Genomic DNA, 20998 nt, shown 5'->3' with positions numbered 1-20998 from the left:
GGAAGCCTGAACCCTGGCAGATGTCGACAGCCATCTTGCTCCAACACGTGGCAAAAGACTTTGGTGAGGGAAGTAACATACACTTTATGGCCTGATATCTGTAAGCTCCTAATATAGTCATCATAGCCAGGTTTGTGTGAACATGGTGAAACACAAAATGCTAAGAGTGTCAGTCTTTCTGAATTACCAGTTGGATGGTTCTATGATCTCAGGACTATTATTTCCAACAGGGAAAATCAGACCATCCCAAAGATTTTAGTGTGTCTACCATGATTATATACATTGAGCCCATGTACTTAGTCATATGACTACTGACCTTGATTCACCTAACTTAAATCTGATAAACAAGCATATGCTATATTTCTATCAGTTTTTTTAAAAGAACTTCATATACTAGTATATATCCAAGCATTTGTATGACATATGCATTCATTCATTTATTCATTTATATTTATTATCCTCACTATATTTGGGAACACAGGAGTCCCTTTTTTCCATGGGACCTAGATTCTAAGGGACAGAAGACAGACAAAAAAAAGCAAAACAATGAGTAAATAAATAAATACATTTACTTATCTAGTTATAAGTGCTATGAAAAAGGTAATGATAGTGACTGCGCGGGGATTGCAAATGTAGAGTAGGTGCTCATGTTTCTTAGAGAAGGTAGTATTTGACCTAAGACCAAAATGATCAAAAGGGGCCATCCAAAATAGGATGATGATCCTTCTAGGAAATGGGAATGGCAAGTGCAACGATCCTACAGTGAGAAGACTGACTTTTTGAGGAGCAACAAGACCTCTGAGACCAGAGCCTTGGGAGTATGGAAGAAGAAAGTAGTGGTAGAGGAGGCAAATAAGGACATAGGGACCAGATCATGGAGATTTTTGTATTTAAAAATTGAATTTTATTTCAAATGCAATTTGAAACCACTGGAGACTTTTAAAGAAGGAGATGATGGAATAAGATTTCCTCTTTTGAGAGAATTTTTTTGGGGGGTGGGGTTTGTGTAGCAAGTAGATTTGAAGGAGGCAAGTAAAAGCCAGGAGATGGGTTAGTAGGCCATTCTGGACACAGACATTTAAAAATAAAAATAAATCAAAATGCCCTAATGAAAATGCTAAGCCAGTTGTTAACGTCTACCATAATAAAATATAAATAAGTATTTGTTGATGAATTTAAAGCACTTGAGACTAAAGCCCAGTCCCTTGTTCTTTCCATGAACTGTGACATTTTGTTTTGTTTTGTTTTTCATTTGGATCCCAGATAACGAACTTAAAAGCACCGTGTATACATTCATAGTTTGGAAGACTTGAGAGTTGCTACCTTGTAGGAAGAAAAATGTTCTAAATGTCTTTAGGATATGTGTATCCTTAACAATTACCACTGAACTGAAAGAGAATGATTAACACAGAAGAGATTAGTGGGAAACACAGCAGGGAGAGACTCAAGGGTTAGGGTCCCTTAAGCCCCCTGCTGCAAATACCGTCTATGTCACTGGAGTTATTTAACCTAAAGGTGGCTCTGTCCCAGCGTCAGCTCTAAAGCCTCTGCCCTCCTCCTGTCCTCTCTGGTTGGCCTTGAGCATCTCAGCAGAAGGCAACTGTTGTCTCACAGATGCCCAGAGCTGTAGTTCCCAAGCATTAGCCTGCATCACAATTCTTGACACAGCATCACAACATTAGCAGCATCACAACTCTGGACCCAATTCCCAGAGTTTCTTATTCAGTGCTCTGAGGTGGGGCCTAGTAATCTGGATTTCTACATACTTCCAGGTGATGCTGATGCCACAGTTCTGGCACCCATGCTTTGAGAATCACAGCCCATAGTGTTAGGATGAGAGGTGAGGAGCGGCAGAAGATATGGTGATTAACTCAAACCCCTGCTTGCTACACATGTACAATAGTTTTATAAAGATAAAACCAAGGTAACTTGAACTTCACAGGCATCTTAAAAGGGAAAAATATCAAAATGAGAAATTACAACTGAAACAATTCCACTCTTTGCTTGGGGATGCTGCTTGGGGATTCTGAGATGGTTGTATTGTAGTCAGATTTTACCTAGGTCCTTGGCTAAACTACAGGAAACGAATTTCGAGAGCCTGCCGTATTAGACCAGTTATTTATTATGGTAGGGAGGGAAGAGAATTGGGAGAAAAGAACAGATCCTAGGTCCCAGGTAGAGAGGAAGGGGCTGAAAAGTCATAAAGAGGACCAATTTACAGACTACAATTGCCCATTATAGATTGTAAATGCCCAGGTTTTAATTGTGTGTTGATTCATGTTGGGGAGGAGGGGGCACCACAGTGAAAGCAGGGTGCAAAAGGCAAGAACAGGCAAGAGAGCAAAAGGCCTTTGTGCTTGTTTTTTATTTATTTAGTTTTTGCCCTTGCTTTTTAAGCCATTAATTATTCTACCCCTTTGCTAATGGCATGGGAGGAGTTCCAGCTGTTTGCTGTTTTTTTTTTTTTTTTTTTTTTTTTAAAGATTTATTTATTTATTTAATTTCCCCCCCTCCCCTGGTTGTCTGTTCTTGGTGTCTATTTGCTGCGTCTTGTTTCTTTGTCTGCTTCTGTTGTCGTCAGCGGCACGGGAAGTGTGGGCGGCACCATTCCTGGGCAGGCTGCACTTTCTTTTCACGCTGGGCGGCTTTCCTCACGGGCGCACTCCTTGCGCGTGGGGCTCCCCCACGCGGGGGACACCCTTGCGTGGCACGGCACTCCTTGCGCGCATCAGCGCTGCACATGGCCAGCTCCACACGGGTCAAGGAGGCCCGGGGTTTGAACCGCGGACCTCCCATGTGGTAGACGGACGCCCTAACCACTGGGCCAAAGTCCGTTTCCCTGTTTGCTGTTTTAATTGATTACCCCACCCATCCACCCCCTGGGAAGGTTCAACGATAAGGCCCCTGGAGAATATCCAGGGCTTCTCCTGGCTTCCAGAGGAAATCTCGTTCTGAATGAGATTTCTCACTAGGGCCCCCAGCAGCCATCTTGGGGGTATTGATGTCCACGTGAACTTCTTGCCAGGTTCCAGATTCGTCTGTTGATTCCACATCTAGTCTCTTCTTTACGGAACACAATTTCATGTGTCTTTGTCTAGATGTTAAGAGCAACTTTCTCTTTCCTCTGGTCAAGTGGTTCTCAAGCAAAGCAGTTCACTGGAACCACTTGAGTTTTAAACAATAATGATTCTTAGGTCCATACCCTGGGATTCTGATTTAATTGGTTAAGGATATGGCCTTGGTATCAGGATGTTTACATGTTTCCTAGATCATCCTGTTGTGCAGCTATTGCTCTAGCCCCTGCTTCATTTTGTTAAAATCACTAGCTTTCTCTAAAGTCAGTTCTTTAGTTCCTAATGTTGGTCACAGTGGGCTGAACAGAAGTGACAATTGTGAACTTCTCAGGGCTCCTGCTAGAATTCACTGTCAGTCTAAGAACTTAAGAAAAAAGCCAAGGAGAGAAAATCAGGTGCAATCAGATAGTTGGACCAGAAATGGTTCCTAGCTAGTGGCTTCAGGAAGAAAGATACTTTTAGATACTGGGCAAGGGAGGGATGTCACCACATCTTTTTACTTTAAACAATTTAACATTTTAAGAAATCATTATTATTTTGTAAAAACTAAAGTAGCATAGAATTTTTAAAAAGTAATTAATTAGGTTTTGATGCTCATGAAGCTCATTTTTTAAAAAAATCATGAAATCCATAGAACTGTTTATATGAAGATTGAAACCTAAAGTAAATTATGAACTGTAATTACCAATAATATAGTAATATTGGTTCATCACTTGTAACAAATATACCACCTTAATGCAAAATAATAATAATAGGGCAGCCTGTGGGTGGCAGCAGGGTGGAGGGGAATGGTGTATGAGAACTCCATATTTTCTGTACACTTTTTCCATCAACCTAAAACTACTCTAAAAATAAAGTTAATTATTTAAAAAAAAACAAAACTAAAAACAGATAAGCCTGTGGCAAAAAAATAAAAAACAAAACTTTCAGTTGCCTTCATAAACCTTGTTTTCAGATTGCTTCTCACTCCATTGGAATAGAAAGAGGAGGCTTGGCTCATGCACTTGTTTTTGTTTTTCCTGTGACATCACTTTTTCCAGCTACCCATTTAGAACATTTAAATATTGTTAGCCTGCCGTTATCAGAACTCGGGCTGCTTGAGGGATGGAGGTAGGTGAGAGAGAGACTTTAAAGACCAGGTACTCTCATAGGTGTAGACTATAGTGAGGGCACTTGCTACAAACACGCCATGGGTTGGAGGTGAGTCATAGCCAGCCTAAGACATGTTCGCCAGATAGCTATCAAAAGGATGTCCTGATTGCCATTGAGAGACACAGAAGAAAACCTTTTTCCCCTCAAATTTGGCCTTTGTGTTGCAAATGATTCCAGAGATGGTGTATTCTTTGCCCCCGGTCAAAACTATCTTGCTGTGTTCTCCCAAATACAGAAGGATGGGTCTCAGAATCCTGAAATAAATCCACCTCTTAACGGGTGAGTTTGGCAAAGATGTTTAGCCCCCAAGTGGACAGGATTGCTAGGCTTCCCGTGTGCAGTACCTGGAATGTACCTGGAAGAGTGCATTGTGCACTTGCTCTGGAACCAGAGAATCCAGATGACGGTGTCTTAGTGTGCCAGAGCTGCTATCACAAATACCATACAATGGGTTGACTCAAGCATCTGTTTATAAATGTTGTTTATAAATATAAATATTTAATATAAATATTTACAAAATATTTTTCTTTATTTCTAGTCATAATTTTTTTCTAAAAGTCTATTTTGTGTACTATTTGTATAGCCACTCCAGTTCTCTTTTGGTTACTGCTGACATGACGTACTTTTCTATCCTTTTACTTTTGACCTATTTATCTTTGAATCTAAAGTTGTAGACAGCATAGATTTGGATGGTATATTTTAAATCTATTCTGCCAATCTCTGCCTTTCTGTTGGAATGTTTGATCTATTTGCATTTACCTTTAATAGAACTACTGATAAAGTAGAATTTACAGGTCGTTATATTTGTTTCCTATATGTCTTTATTGTTCTACTATTCTTCCATAACTCTCTTCTTTCATTTTAAAGTATTTTCCTTGTCTTTTTTGTACTATATATTTTTAAATTATTTCTTAATATTTGCCCTGGGAATAACAGTTAAAATAATTTATAACAATCTGATTTATATTAATATCAATTTATTTTCAATAATATACAAAAAACTTTGCTCCTCTATAGTTCTGTTCCCTCTCCCTTCCCTTGTGCTCTTATTGCCATACAAATTACATCTTTATACATTGTATGCTCATCAATATGGATTTATGATTATTGCTTTAGAAAGTTGTCTTTTAAATCATATTTTAGTAAACAAAGAGTTACAAACAAAAATACAATTGTACTGTCATTTATATTTATCTATGTAGTTTATTTTACCAGTATTCTTTATTTCTTTATATGGATTTTATTTATTGTCTCATGCCCTTTATTTCTTTATATGGATTTTATTTATTGTCTCCTGCCCTTTTAATTCAGCATAAAAGGTCCCCCTTGGTATTTTTTATACACCAGCTCTGCTAATAATAAATTCCCTCTATTTTATTTATCTGAGAGTGTCTTAATTTCTTTCACTTTTGAAAGATAGTTTGCAGTGTTATAGGTCAGCACATCTTTCTTTTTTATTTTTAAAGATTTATTTTATTTATCTATTTCTCCCCTTTTTTTGGTGCTTGTTGTTTGCTCTCTGTGTCTTCTTTTGTGTGTTCCCTGTGTCTGCTCATCTTATTTTTAGGAAGCACTGGGAACCAAAACTAGGACCCCCCATGCTTTAGGGACGTGTCCAATCACTTGAGCCACCTCTGCTCCCTGCTTGTTGTGTCTCTAATTGTTTCCTCATTGTGTCTTCTCATTGCATCATTGCATGGTGTCATCTTGTTGCATCATTTCATTGTGTCATCTTGTTGCATCATCTCATTTCCTCACCTTGTTGCCTCATCTCACTGTGTAATCTTGTTGAGTCATCTCATTGCATCATCTTGTTGAGTCAGCTTGTTGTGACAGCCTGTTGCATCAGCTAACTGTCTTGCTTGTCTTCTTTAGGAGGAACTGGGAACCGAACCCAGGACCTCCCATGTGGTAGGCAGATGCCCAACTGCTTGAGCCACATCTGCTTTTCAGCATATCTTTCTTTAGATTTATTTCTATAGAATAAATCTATATATAGAAATATATATATATTAGATTCCTATAGAATAAATCTATATATAGAAATATAGAATGTTTTGGCTTTGTTGTAAATATTATCAGTTTTCTTTTGTTGTTTCCTATTTGCTTTTGTTGATGGTATATAAAGATACAGGTGATTTTTGTTTATTTATCCCTTTAGAATCTGCATTTTTTGTTTTGCTTACCTATTAGGTGCACACATATTTAGGAATATTATGTCTTCCTGGTTAATTTCTTCTTTTATCATTCTGAAATGTCCTTTGCCTTTTGTAATATTCTGTCCTGAAATCTGCTTTGCCTGAGTGTAGTCACACCAGCTTCCACATGCTTGCTGTCTTCAGAATACATATTCTTTCATCCTTCAACTTTCTCTCTGTGTATTTATCTTTAGCAATCCATCTCCTGTCAATAGCATATAATTTAGTCTTCCTTTTTAATCTTGTCAAATAATATCTACCTTTAATTAGAGTATCTGGTCTATTTGTAATTTAAGGTAATTATTTATATAGTTGTATTTATATACCATCACATTTTTGTGATCTATTTGCTACTTTTCTCTTTTGCTTCTCTGTTATGTCATTTTTACCTTTTTGAGCTAATAGAGGGTGATTTTTTGTCTTCCATTTTATCTCATCTATTATATTCTTAGCTCTATCTCCTTTATTATGTTACAGAGATTTTTATGGGGCTACTAATATGCATCTGTAATTTAACATATATTTTCATAAGATACATAATTCTTGGTTGATAGTTTCTTCCCCCATCTTCAGTGCTTTTAATATGTTAGTCAATTTTTCTGCTGTCTTTCTTTGTTTTTGATAAGGAGTAAGCAATCATTATTGAACCATTGTTCTGCAATATTCAATCTGCTATTTCACTCATCCATTGACCATTTATTTTAAACATTATATATTTCAGTTCTAGGATGTTCTTTTCATTTTTTAAAATAATCTTTCTCCATTCTTGTATCTATTTTGTTACATATATATTTAATTCTGTTGAAGTATATCATTTATACATGAGCATACATAAACAATAAGTGTGTAGTAAAAGTTGTGAACTTTAAAAACAAACTGCATAACATCATATAGGGGTCGCATACATTAACCTACCACCAACATCTTGCATTGTTGTGAGACACATCACAAATTATGAAAAAATATCATCAAAATCTTACTACTAGCTGTAGTCCATATCTTACATTTGGTGTATTCTCTCCCCCAAACCCGCTATTATTATTTTTAAATGTATTTTTATTACAGAAGTTGTGAACTTACAAAACAATCATGCAGATGTGCAGACTCCCCATACAACACCCCTTCATCAACACACCAAATATAATGGAACATATTTTCAGATTATGAGATAATATCATCAGACAATTACCACCAACCATGGTCCATAGCATACATTTGGCATACTTTTTCTGTACTCCCCCATTATCAACACAATACTTCTTTGGCATAGATTCATGAATATTATAGGATTGCTATTAATCACAGTCCATAGGTCACACTGGTTGTATTTTTCCCATGTTTCTCCACATTCCCACCACCCTGCAATAGTGAGGCATATCTGCTCTAGCTCGCAGAAGGACACTCTTGCATCTGTACCATCAACCACAATTTTCATCCACCTCTGGGTTCACTGTGTTATTTGGTCCCTTGATTATTCTCTAGCTTTCTTTCAATTCATATTTACATTCCTAGACTACTCTTTCCAGCCACATTCTTATTTATAAACCAGCTGCTTCTCATTATAATGTGTTACCATCAACTCTATACATCTCCACACTTTTACAGTAAAGTTAATTAACACTTCTACATACATTAAACATCAGTAGTCCTTCTCAGCCCTCCTATTATCTCCTTTAAGAATCCACCACCTACCACCAGGTCTTGGTGATGTTTTCCTATATCTTCCTCTAGGAGCTTTATGGTTCTTGCTTCTATATTTAGGTCTTTGATCCATTTTGAGTTAATTTTTGTATAAGGTATGAGTAGGGGTCCTCTTCTTTCTTTTGGTATGGCTATCCAGTTCTCCCAGGACAATTTGCTGAATAGACTGTTCTGCCTGAGCTGGGTGGGTTTGACAGGCTTGTCAAAAATCACTTGACCATAGATGTAAGGGTCTGTTTCTGAACCATCATTTCGGTTCCATTGGTCTATGTGTCTGTCTTTATGACAGTACCAAGCTGTTTTTACCAATGTCGCTAGGTAATATGATTTAAAGTTCAGAAGTGAGAGTCCTCCAACCTCACTTTTCCTTTTTAAGATGTTTCTGGCTATGCAGGACCCCTTACCCTTCCAAATAAATTTGATAATTGTGTTTTTCATTTGTTTAAAAATGCTGGTGGGTGGGAGTGGATATGGCTTAAGCGGTCAAGCACCTGCCTCCTACATGGGAGGTCCCAGTTTTGGTTCTCAGTGCCTCCCAAAATACAAAAACCAATAACAAGCAAAACAAATGAAAAAAATAAACCCAGGGAGTTGATGTGGCTCAGTGGTTGAGCACCAGCCTCCCACATGCAAGCTCCTGGTTTCAATCCCAGCCCCCACTCTCTTGAAAAAAGTTGGTGGAATATTTATTGACATTGCATTGAATCTGCATATCATTTTGGGTAGAATTGACATCTTAATGATATTTAGTCTTCCAATCCATGAACATGGAATGTTCTTCCATTTATTTAGGCCTTTAGGCCTTTTAAAATTTCTTTTAACAATGCATTATAGTTTTCTGAATACAAGTGCTTTACATCCCTGGTTAAGTTTATTCCTAAATATTTGATTTTTTTAGTGACTATTGTAAATGGATTTTTTTTCCTGACTGCCTCTTCAGCTTGTGCATTACTAATGTCTTTTAAAGTCTATTTCATCTGCTATAGGTACAGCTACTCTGACTTTTTTTTTTTGTTACTGCATGCATGGAATATCTTTTTCCACCTTTCATTTTCAATCTATTGGCATCCTTGGGCCTAAGGTGAATCTCTTCCAGACAGCATATAGGTGGCTCATATTTTATCCATTCTGCCAGTCTGTCTTTTGATTGGGAAGTTTAATCCATTAATATTCAATGTTATTATTGTAAAGCCAGTTCTTATTTCACTCATTTTGACCTTTGAGTTTTATCTGTCATTTTATTTTCACTACTCTTTTGAGAATTTTAGTTAATTTTACTTGATATAATCTTTTTTCCAGACTCTATTCCAAGCCTCTCTATCCTGTTTTTTTTTCTTTTCAGACTATAGCACACCCTTTAATATTTCCTGTAAAACTGGTCACTTTGTTATAAATACTCTCAGTTTCTGTTTATCCGTGAATAGTCTAAACTCACCCTCATTTTTGAGAGACAGTCTTGCTGGATATAAGATTCTTGGCAGGAAGTTTTTCTCTTGCAATATCTTAACTACATCATACCACTGTCTTCTTGCCTCCATGATTCTGATGAGAAATTGACACTTAATCTTATTGGATATCCCTTATATATTATGCATTGCTTTTCTCTTGCTGCTCTCAGAATTCTCTTTGTCTTTGGCATTTGACATTCTGATTAGTATGTGTCTCAGAGTTGGTCTCTTCAGATTTACTTGGATGGGGGTACATTGTGTATCTTGGACATGGATATCTATGCTCTTCAGTAGGGCTAGGAATTTTCCATGATTATTTCTTCAAATATTCCTTCTGCCCCTTTTCCTTTCTTTTCTCCTTCTGGGACACCATGAACTTATGTTTGCATGTCTCTTGATGTCATTTAGTTCCCTGAAAACCTGTTCATATTTTTCAATTTTTTCTTCATTTGTTCTTTTATATATTTGCTTTCAGAGACCTTGTCTTCAAGCTCGCCAATTTTATTCTGCTTTCTCAAATCTGTTGTTACATGTCTCCAGTGTATTTTGAAATTCATTTATTGCACCTTTCATTCCCATTGGATCTGCTATTTTTCTATGTATGCTTTCAAATTCTTCTTTGTGCTCATCCAATGTCTTCTTAATATCCTTAATCTCTTTAGACATCTCATTGGATTTATTAAAGAGATTTGTTTTAACACCTGTAATTAGTTGTCTCAATTCCTTTATGTCATCTGGAGGATAATCTTGTTCTTTTAACTGGGCAATAGCTTCCTGTTTCTTGGTATGGATAGTAATTTTTTGTTAGTGTCTTGGCATCTGGCTTACTAGATGTATTTATTCTGGGTGCAGTTTCTCTCTTTAGTTTAGGAGTTTCTTGCTCTTTCTCCCTTACTGGTTGTGTAGTAGGGACCAAGGATGTACTTGGTGCTGTAGAGGCTGAAGCTGCCCTCATTGCCCCGGAGACCAATGAAGCTTCTCCCAATCTTCTCCTTTTCCAGGGGTAGGGGCAGAGCTGCAGCTGTGTGTAATAATCCAAGTCATGCAAGCCAAGACATTCTGTAGGTACCCAGAAAGACTGATGAAGCTTCAAGCCCCTTCCTCCCCTGCCTGGGGTAGGGATGGACCTTCAGGTGTAGGCAGCAATCAATGCTGTGTGGGTCCAAAATGACTGCAGTTGCACAGGTAAACTGCTGTAGTACTGGGCCCTAGCTCCCTACTAGGTGTGGGGATGAACCCTCTGAACTGCCCAACAATCTAATTCATTTGGATGAATAAGCCTGCAGTTGCCCTGAGAGGTTGAGGAAGTACTGTCCTTTCTCCTCTTTAGGGGGTGGAAATGGAACCACTGATGCCCAACAGTTCAGTCTGTGTAGGCTGAGAGTGCCTCTGTTGCCCAGAGAGGCTGAGGAAATACCAGCCGCTTCCTATCCTATTGGATGTTGGGGGTGGATCCATAGGCATGCAGGCAGAGAGGCTGTAGGCAGAGAGGCTAAGGCTATACTGGCACACTCCTATCCTATTGGGAGGTGGGGGTGGATCCACAGGTACCCACCAGTCCAGGCCTTGCAGGCCAAAAGTGCCTGCCATAGCCCAGAAAAGCTGAGGAAACACAACTCCCCTTCCACCTTATTTGGGGACAGGGATGGAGCTATAGGTATCTGACTATTCAGTCCGGGTGGGCTGAAACCACCTGCAGTTTCCCAGAAAGGCTGAAGAAACTCCAGCCCTCTCCTATCTATGGGGTTGGAGGGGTGGAGATAGAATCGAAAGCACTCAGCAAATCAGTTTGCATGGGCTGAAAGTGCCAGTGGTTGCCTGGAGAGGCTGAGAAAACACAGCTCCTCTTCTATCTTATTGGGGTGCAGGGATGGAGCCTCCAGTGTCTGACTATTCAGACTGAGCTTACTGACTGTACCGACAGTTACCTGGAGAGGGTGGTCCAAGTCCTATCCTCTTCCTCCCTGCCAGAGGTGGGGCTGGAGCTTATGCTAGGGCTGCAGTCTGATCTGGGTGGAAAGAAGCTGGTCCCTACCTTCACTGTGATTTTCAATCAGCTCCACTTCCCCTCCAGCCAGAGTCAGAGTCAAAATGGCAGCTACCAGACTCTTTCCGGACTGGACAGTTTCAAACTTTAGCTTTTCTTAGGATTATACTTTAGTCAGCCAAATTTACTAATCAGTAGCTGAAGTTGGTGGCCAACCATTTCTTCCTCCTCTGTTTTTGGGAAATGAAGCTTCCAACTTCAACAAGAGAATAGCTCCTTTACAGTGTAGCCTCAGTTTCCTGGAGAGACTGGTGCAGGTCCCTCCAGCTTCCTCCCTACTGGAGGTGGGGCTGGGGCTTAGACTACAGCTGCAATGTGATCTAGGTGGAAAGAAGCTGCCCTACCAGCACTATGATTTCCTGTTACCTATATATATTTCATTGCATTAATCACTTATTTTAAAGACTGTATCTGCGAACTCCAGTATCTGGATCATATGGAGATCTATTCCTATTCTTTTGATTTTCAACAATATTTTCTTACTTTGTCATCGGTTCAGTAATTTGTACTTTATGCTATATGTTATATATAAAAGAATCATAGATAATTAGACAGTGTATTTCACCAGAACGACTTGCTTTTTTCTCTGTTGAGCGGTGACTTTAATCACTAAATGCAGTCATGGGTTGGACTTCAGTTTTATCAAATCTCCGTATATCTCTGGTTCCCCCTGTTTCTAAGGGATGACCCTCCAAGGTTCTGACTGAGAGTCAGGTGTGCCTATATCTCCACAAACCTGAAAGACTTCAAGATCACAGAGTCTCCCATCCCAACTTCCCAGACTCCCATTCCTTGGCAGATTTAATCTCCAGCAAATGTTTTCAGGGGGAAATCCTCCATGTGTATGTGTATGAGTCAGGCCTCCCTTCTCTTGTTCTTTTTAAGTTCCATGAGATGGTAGGAGATTTAACTCTGCTTTCAGAGGCTTTAGGTCCAACTCTGCCTACTCTTTGTCAGTTCTACAATTCAGTAAATGTTCTGTAGGGAAATTAAATGTCCTCTTTACTTCTACATATATCTGATAATTTAAAATGATTTATTGTACTGTCCAGCTTTTCCTCTTACAGTGGAGGTTTTATCCTGCCTTCATTTACTACCTGGGTCTCAGAAGCAGAAGTTCTCAGTTCACTTCCCCACCCCCCCCACATCTTCCTCATCTGTTTGCTCATTGTTTGTGCTTGTTTTTTGTGCTCATTGTCTGCTTGTTGGTTTGTTGGTTTGTTTTTATTGCTTGTTGTCTGCTTGTTGTTTTTTGCTCATTGTCTGCCCATTGTTTTTGTTTTTTCTTTAGGAAGCACTGGAAACCAAACCTGGGACCTCCCATCTGGGAGGCAGGTACTCAACTGCTTGAGCCACATTTGCTCCTGCTCATTTTTGTTTTTCCTCATTGTCTGTCCATTGTTTTGCTCATGGTTTTTGCTTGTCTGCTCATTCTTTGTCTTCTTTAGGAGGCACTGGGGACCAAACTCAGAAACTCCCTAGTAAGAGGCAGGCACTCAACTACTTGGCCACATCCCCTCCGCCTCAATTCACTTTTGAGGCTGTATTGGTATCCCTCATGTGGAATGATCTATGATCCAGGGGAGTTTCCACTTCAAATATAAATGTCATGTCCTACTTTTATGTGATGTGTCTTCATCTAGGTGTGAAAAATGTGGTTCTTCTACTTTTACTTTTTGTAAGCAAGACTTTCCTCTTACTGCTTTTTCCTGAAAGCTATAGAAGATAAAAGACACCTCCTTTCCTGATTCAGAAATACATGATTTAAGGGGAGCTCTAACACATTCCCCAATGGAAAGCAACAATCCCCCAAGTGCAACAGTAAAGACCAACAAAGAAGGATGGTCCATCAATGAGCCCTTGATACTGATGACTATGCTTATGAGTCTGTGTGCTTGAAATATGAGCTAGGTCTAGAGCTACAGAGTGCCTAAGAGTTACCTCCTGAGAACCGACAAGTTGCTCAAATGTGGACACTCTCTAAGCCAACTCACCAGGTAAGTGTATCACCTTCCCCCCCACCATGGGACATGACTCCTGGGGTTGAGCCTTCCTGGCATTGAGGGATTACTACCAAGCACCAGCTGGTGATGTAACTAGAAAAAGACCTTGAATAAGAGGGTCAACTCAGACCAGCAGACTATCTCAACCTACATGTAGGATCATGTGTTAAAAACTGCTTTTTGACCTTGAATAAAAGGGGAAATGGCAAAGACAAATGAGTTTATATGGCTAAGAATCTTCAAAAAGAGTCAGGAGGTCATCAGAGAAGTCGTGCTTACACACACCTCAGCAGGACCCCAGAGACAGTCAAAGTAGATACAATCCCAGGTACTGGTTCTCCTGAGGGCTACAGAGACCCACAGGTTCTATGGTCATGGCAGATGGCTCTAGAATTCAGTGCCATGTCAGTTGGCCCTACTTTGGAATTTGTGTTCCTAAGTGTGATGAAGTTGGACTCAGATACGACCTTTCTACACATGCCTCTTCTGTCACTTTTACTGAACCTGTGGTTGGTGCTAGGGTTGGTGTATACTCAGGAGACTTGAATCTCTGGACTGTCCATGTGCCAGCTGGGCCCTGAGCCTCAGCAGAATTGCAGCTCTTACCCTCTGGTTTGTTGGAATTACCCAGGTCAGCTAACAGGAGGTGAAGATGGTTATCCACCACACCAGGGAACCGAGACTGCCTACAACTGCAAGCAGGAGAATTATATCCATCATCAATGTGGAATCTAAACCCCCTCTCAATATAGAGGTGGAGTGGATGTCACCATCCCAGGGCCCACAGGAGGAGGAATAAAATATGGACTAGAGTGGACTTACTGATATTCTACTATGGAACTATTGTGACTAGTAATGGAAGAAATTGTAATGTTGATGTGGAGTAGTTGCTGAGGGCAGGGAGAAGGAAGAAGAGATGTAATGTGGGGTCATTTTTGGGACTTCAAGTTGTCCTAAATGATATTGCAGGGACAGATGCTGGACATTATATATCTGGTCATAACCCACTCAATGTATTAGGGAGAGTGTAAACTACAATGTAAACTATTATCCACATGGTACAGCAGTGCTCCAAAATGTATTCACCAAATGCAATGAATGCACCACATGATGAAAGAGGTTATTGATGTGGGAGGAGTGGGGTGAGGAGGGGTGGGGGGTGTATGGGAACCTCTTATATTTTTTGAATGAAACATTAAAAAAAAAAAGAACTACATTAATTTTTAAAAAGAAAAAGCAAGCTATTGGGAAGCAGATGTGGCTCAAGCAATTGGCCTCCCATTTACCATATAGAAGATCAAGGGTTCAATTCTTGGGGCTTCCTGGTGAAGAAAACCTGGCCTGTGTGACAAACTGACCCAAGAGTAGAGCTGCACCGTGTGGTGTGCTGGCCCACAAAGGAATGGTGGCCTGTGCAGGAGAGGTGGCCTGCACAGAGTTCTGGCCCACTTGGAGAGCAGGTGCAGCAGGATGATGCAACCAAAAGAGACACAGAGGAGAAACAATAAGAGATCCAACAAACCAGGGAGCTGAGGTGGTGTAAGAGATCGAGCACCTCTCTCCCACTATGGAAGGTCCCAGGATCAGCTCGCAGTGCTGCCTAAAGAGAAGACAAACAGACATAGAAGAGCACACGGTCAATGAACATAGAAAGCAGACATCGAGTGCAAAAACAATGGAGCAGGGTGGGAGGGAGATAAATAAATCTTTTTTTAAAAAGTACACTATTATCATGTCTAAAAGAAACTTCAATGTATTGCAATTATTTTGCTTTAAGCATGTAATGTCATTAATACAAAAGTGAAATTAGTTTCTGACCACAGAAATCTTCAGAATGCTTTAAAGTATTGCCTTCCAACATCCACAATTATTATAATTAAATATGACTATATTAATTATTCCTGAAATGTGTTAACATAGTCAAAGTATTGCACCTTTTCATAAAGGTGACATTTTATATATGTGATAAATTCACAGGAAAGTGACCATGGATTAAGTATTTTATCAATAACGTCATAGCCTCCCATTGTTAGACAGTAAAGTGTGACAGCACGAAAAAGATATTATTAGAACTATGTTGAATTTAGGGACATGATATAAACATAGTCATAAACGTGGGTTAAGACTAATACTGAAATTAGGCAGAATTAGTAACAATTCACTTGCTCTGTATGTAAGCCAATAGTTAGTCGTAACACATCAGAGCTCCCTTGGAATTGAAACTATACTATTCCAGCTTGATAGACACCTTACAGATAAGCCCAGTACTCTAAAACTTTCACTATGAAATATTTTAGATTCCAGACATTTTCATTTAATATGGCAATCCTTGAATCTTTGCTAATTTCAACTTCTAAGTGGTCAACAGTTTTAAGTAGACATTGTTTTCCATTCCAAGTTATAATATAATCTGGTGCCTTTTCAAATGCACATCTTGGTCAGTTGATTAGAAATATTTACCATGTAAAATGTGTCAACACTTTCTTATCAAACATGTGTTTTTTTCCTAATCTGTATTAATAAAACAACATGAAAAATATATATGATTTAATCATTCTTAATTTTTGTGCTTTTTAGGTTATAAAATCCATAAGTCCTAGACTATTCAAAACATAATTTTTCTTCTCAGTAAATAAAGAAAGCTACAGGAGATGCCTTTTTTTTTAATTTTTAGAGAGGTTTTAGATTACAGAGTAGTTATATAAAAAAACTAGGGGATTCCCATAACCTACCCCCTCCCCCTGTCACATTTTCCCCTATTAATAGCATCTTACATGAATGTGGTTCATTTGTTCCAACTGATGAATAAATATTGAAACATTGTTATTAACCATGGTCTATAGTTTACATTATGGTTTATGATTTGCACTGTAAAATTTTATAGATTTTTGACAAAATGTATAATGGCCTATCATTGCAAAATCATGAGAACAATTCTAGTGCCCTACAAAAACTGTATTTTCCACCTATTCTTCCCTTCCTCTCCCCTCAGAGGCCCTGGTAACCACCATATTTATATCAGTGCTGCAAGTTCTCCTGTGATTACAACAACAATTCTACTTTGGTCCATGCTTGCATTTCCTCTGTATATTTGTTCAGGCCTCAATCTTGAGGATTTTGGAATGGTGATGCCCACCCTGCTTCAGGCTGAGAGGGCTTTTAGACTTCATGGAGCAGATGGAAGAAACTGTTTTGCTTGCAGTTGTAGATATTCTTTGCTTTTTGGGATGGGGTTGTCCATTATCATCATTTAGTTGTTGTCCTCAGTGAGTCTGATGAAATGGAGCGTATGTGTTGGCCACTACTTTGCTGAGACTCAGGGCTCAACTGCCATATGAACAGACTGAAGATTTAAGTCTTGGGGACATATATTTAACAGGTATAGCTCTAATTGTAGGTTCAAATAAAAGGGGTAGAAGAATCATGTGTAGGGAAGTTATAAATGAGTCTAATTCTGTTACAGTAGGGAATAGGTTATCATACATTCCAAGGTAAGGTCCACAGATAGGGTGCTGATTTTATAAGGTTGTATGCCTTGCCCATAGTGTCCAGATGTCTCTAGAAGCCTTGGGAGCAACTCTGTTCGAGACTTTGTTTACTGTGGCAGTTAGTGAGATCCACCTGAGATGTGCACAAGTGTAACCTCTGGAATAACCTCCCAAACTCACTTTGAAATCTCTTAGCTGTAAAAACACTATTGTATTTAATTACGCCCTTTTGGTCAAGGTCCTTTTCCAAATGCATTGCTGGTCGGCACTTGGCAATATTACCTCAGAGCCGGTAAGGCTCTGTCCCATGCCAGAGGGAAGGTACTGAGTTTATTAGCTACATTTGACTTAAAGAGAAGTCACATTTGAGTAACAAGAATATTTTCAGGAGGTAACTCTGAGACTATAGATATTATTCAAAGTTTTGATTTTATAAGAATATGGCTCATAAGTACAAGCATTAATATTGAGGTCTTGGTGTATTGGTCTGTTTTCTTTTATTGGGCTCTGCCTCTGTACTCTAGAGATCCTTTCCACTCTATTAGAGAATGTAGCAGACTCCCCAGGATGGGAAAATCATTGACCCCATTTACATTGCTTCGCTGCAATTACCCTCATTCAGTGTCAAACCTCCACCATCCACCTTATTATAGAGTATACCCAGATTGAACACCAGTTTACTACTTTCTGCTAGCTTTCTAAGGAGATGCCATTTTCATTCTGAGATTAATTTTCCTATGCCCTATGTTTTCTTCTATTCTTTTCCCCATGAAGGAATCATAATTCAACAGCAAGATTTGAAGATGCTATTTAATGTGTGGAGAGTTTGCAATGTGCTGGATATAAGTAAGTCCTTCCATTCTTCTGATCACCCGAAAATACATTTTTAAACAGGCTAAATTCTGGAAATCTCCATAGGAGGAACAAAACCCCATTATTTCTTATTATTTGAGTTTCATTTTTGAATTCAAGTATTTTCCCTTCAATTCCTCTAATGACATTCAAATAACATGACAAAGATAGATAATATACTTAATCAATAGAGTTGTTAATTTATTGGATTATTCCAATTCATTCATTCATTCATTTATGGATGCATGCATGCATTTACTCAATAAATATTTATTGAGTGCCAGCCACTGAGCTAGATAGTTGTGCCTACAAAGAGTTCAAAATTCAGTGAGGCAAACAGACACAAAATAAACATATTATATGTTAAAATAATACAGCAAAGTCAACGATAGTGTTGTAGAGAAGTGGGGTGTGCACAGTATTGAAGGCCAGGACACGAGAACTCTGAGAAGGAAGTTCGTTTATTTCAACCAGCCGGACTCGGCAGACTCTTGTCCTAATAATAACCGAGCACCGAATAGCATTTTTGGGGTCCTTTTATACAGAGGTTTAAGATTAGGGAGACAAAGGGTGATGGTATGCAAACAGACCTTTGGTTAGTTTCTTCAGTGTTTGATCTGAGTATCAATAGGTTATTTCCTCCAGGTGAGTTGCATATTCCCCACATTCCAAGCCAGCTTGGATTTAGCATATCTTCCACTTTCCATTTGGATGCAACCTTGAATATACCTTCAGTCTTACATCCTTTCTGAACATTCAAAGACTGTAGGGCCTATATTACTTATTTGGACTTTTAGGGACTAGGAATACTTGGAAACAATTTTGAATTTATGCACAGGCTATATCATATTCCCCCCTTTGAGGCCAAGCTTAAGTTATTAAGCTTCGGCATCACTATTGTCTGAGTCCCTCTGGACTGACTGGTATGTATATAGAGCCATGAGATGGGCAGCTGTTTGCCTTCTTACTATACCTTTTATTAGGGTGTGCATTCTGTTTAAGATGAAAGGGAGGAGGCATGGAAGGATGGTGCATGCTCCTTGAAGAAGGTAATTATTCCTAGTAGAAGCTTGAAATTGTTTACTATTGACTACCAGCTTCCAAAGGGATTATTTAAATTCCAACCATTCCAGGTTTGCACTGGGACATGAGCAGTTTTCACTATCTTGCTTGTAATTTCATCAATAACCTTTCAAGTGTTATCTAATTCAAGGTACCAGTTAGAGAGATTGAACTTTCCACAAACTCCCCCTTCAGCTGCCAAGGGATAGTCTAGGGCAAGACGGTTTTGATAGATAGCATTTCTGAATTTAGTTTGCTGTTGGGCTAGTAAGTTTAGTGCATGGGCAGTTTCATTAGTTATTATCTCTACCACAGCTTGTAAGTGGATGATTCAGTTTAGCATATAGATAGGGGTTCGATAACCCCACATGCCATCCTCTGCCCAAGTTGCTGGCCCATAGTATTGGATTATACGCTCAGGGGGCCATTCTTCACCTCCCCAGGTAGTGACAGCCCTTTTTCCTCTTATGTTTTGATATACTGGCTGGCTTAGCTCTTTCCCTTCTGTTAAGGGAATGAGGAAGGAGGGTTTTATTGTACCAAGCATACAAGTTCCACACTGGTTTCGCGGAAGTTCTCGGAATGCAACCTTTCCACAAATCCAGTATAAACCATTTGGGGCAGTAAAGGGGCCCTTTGCGGTGGAGTTCCACACTGTGATTAATTTGGGGAAAGTACGATTTATGAGAACGAGGTCAGATTCGTTCCATGTTCCCCAAGGCTCTGTTGTATTTGTGGTATAATTTTGGAACTTTCCCCCTGTACATGTTAGGTTTCAGACAGCATAGAGGGGCTTAGGCAGGCCCTTGAAGCACAATATTTTCCTATGGCAGAAGTTTGCAAGGGCCACATACTATCTCAGGGGACAGCCAGGAGGTCAGTTGCATTATATGGTTGGCTGTAATTGTATTATTCCCTGGTTTCCCATGGCCATTGGTCTCCCATATTAGTACCTCCACATACGTAGCATGAGGAGACATTTAAGGCTGCCCCTACCACTTCAGCCAGGCTTGCTGCTTGTGGAATGGAAAAGGGCTTTTCCATTTCTTCATAGAAGGAGTGGAACACAGAATGGGCTTTATTTGTGAGTGGGTATTCCTGATACCCAACCCAGATGTAGGCTCCTGGGTCTATTCCTTTATCATCAATGCAGAGGCCCATTTGGACTCCCTGAGTCTGCCAGGACTCAGGTTTAAGGACGGTGATGTTTAAGGGGTTACATTGACCACGTGGACAGTTAGCCAGAGCCACACCCTTGGTGAGGATAGCCGTTTGTTTAGCTATGTCTGTGCTCCAGGTGGCCCAGGTGACACAAGCCCAGTAGGGGCAGTAGTATGCACCTATGTATTTGCACCAAAAGCCCCTCCTCCCCCACCTTGGGCTGCACTTTTTATTTCTGGAGCACACAAATACTTATTGTTATGAGTATACGTCTGCTCCCAGCTGAGCCCTCCACAATCTGTGTTCCATGGTATCCCAGAGTCTATAACTTGACATGCGTCAAATAGGAGGGACACTCGTTGGTTCTGGCTAGTGACTGGGGTGGAGGAAAGTAGCTCTCCATTTTGATCAAGCACTCTTATTTCCCATTTATGGGAGACTGTTGGGGGTCTAGGGTCATAGCAGGTTATTTAGCCAGATGCATTACAGACACTATAGGAGATTCCCTGAAACTGACACGTGGTTATCTGGCCCTTGCAGGTGTAATGACTATATATTAATGTGGTGTTGACATGGGCCCCTGTATGCACCTTTTGAATACATGGCTCACACTCTGTGGTGTCAGCATAGACAAAGGGACATTGTAACAGATTAAACTGGATTTCTAATTTTTGGCTGTGTGTAGACCAATCAGCTTCCAGGGTGTGATTAGAGCAGAGCTCAGTGTTCCGTCCTCAGTCTTCAGCCGTGCATGGACCAGTCAGCTTCTGGGGTGTGACTGGAGCAGGGCTTGGTGTTCCCCTTTTTTGCAA

General features: G+C 39.6%; 1 long non-coding RNA gene across 1 annotated transcript in view; it reads right to left on the bottom strand.

The window, feature by feature from the left end:
- The window catches only part of LOC139436181 (uncharacterized), a 32843-nt gene extending 17618 nt beyond the window's left edge, over nt 1-15225 (bottom strand). The window contains exon 1 of the long non-coding RNA XR_011645510.1: nt 15146-15225. This is a non-coding gene — a long non-coding RNA (uncharacterized lncRNA). The remainder of the gene's footprint in view (nt 1-15145) is intronic.
- Nucleotides 15226-20998: the final 5773 nt, after the last annotated feature.

Source organism: Dasypus novemcinctus, chromosome 13 (assembly GCF_030445035.2).
Source record: "Dasypus novemcinctus isolate mDasNov1 chromosome 13, mDasNov1.1.hap2, whole genome shotgun sequence".
NCBI lineage: Eukaryota > Metazoa > Chordata > Mammalia > Cingulata > Dasypodidae > Dasypus > Dasypus novemcinctus.
This window is presented reverse-complemented; position numbering and strand designations above follow the sequence as displayed.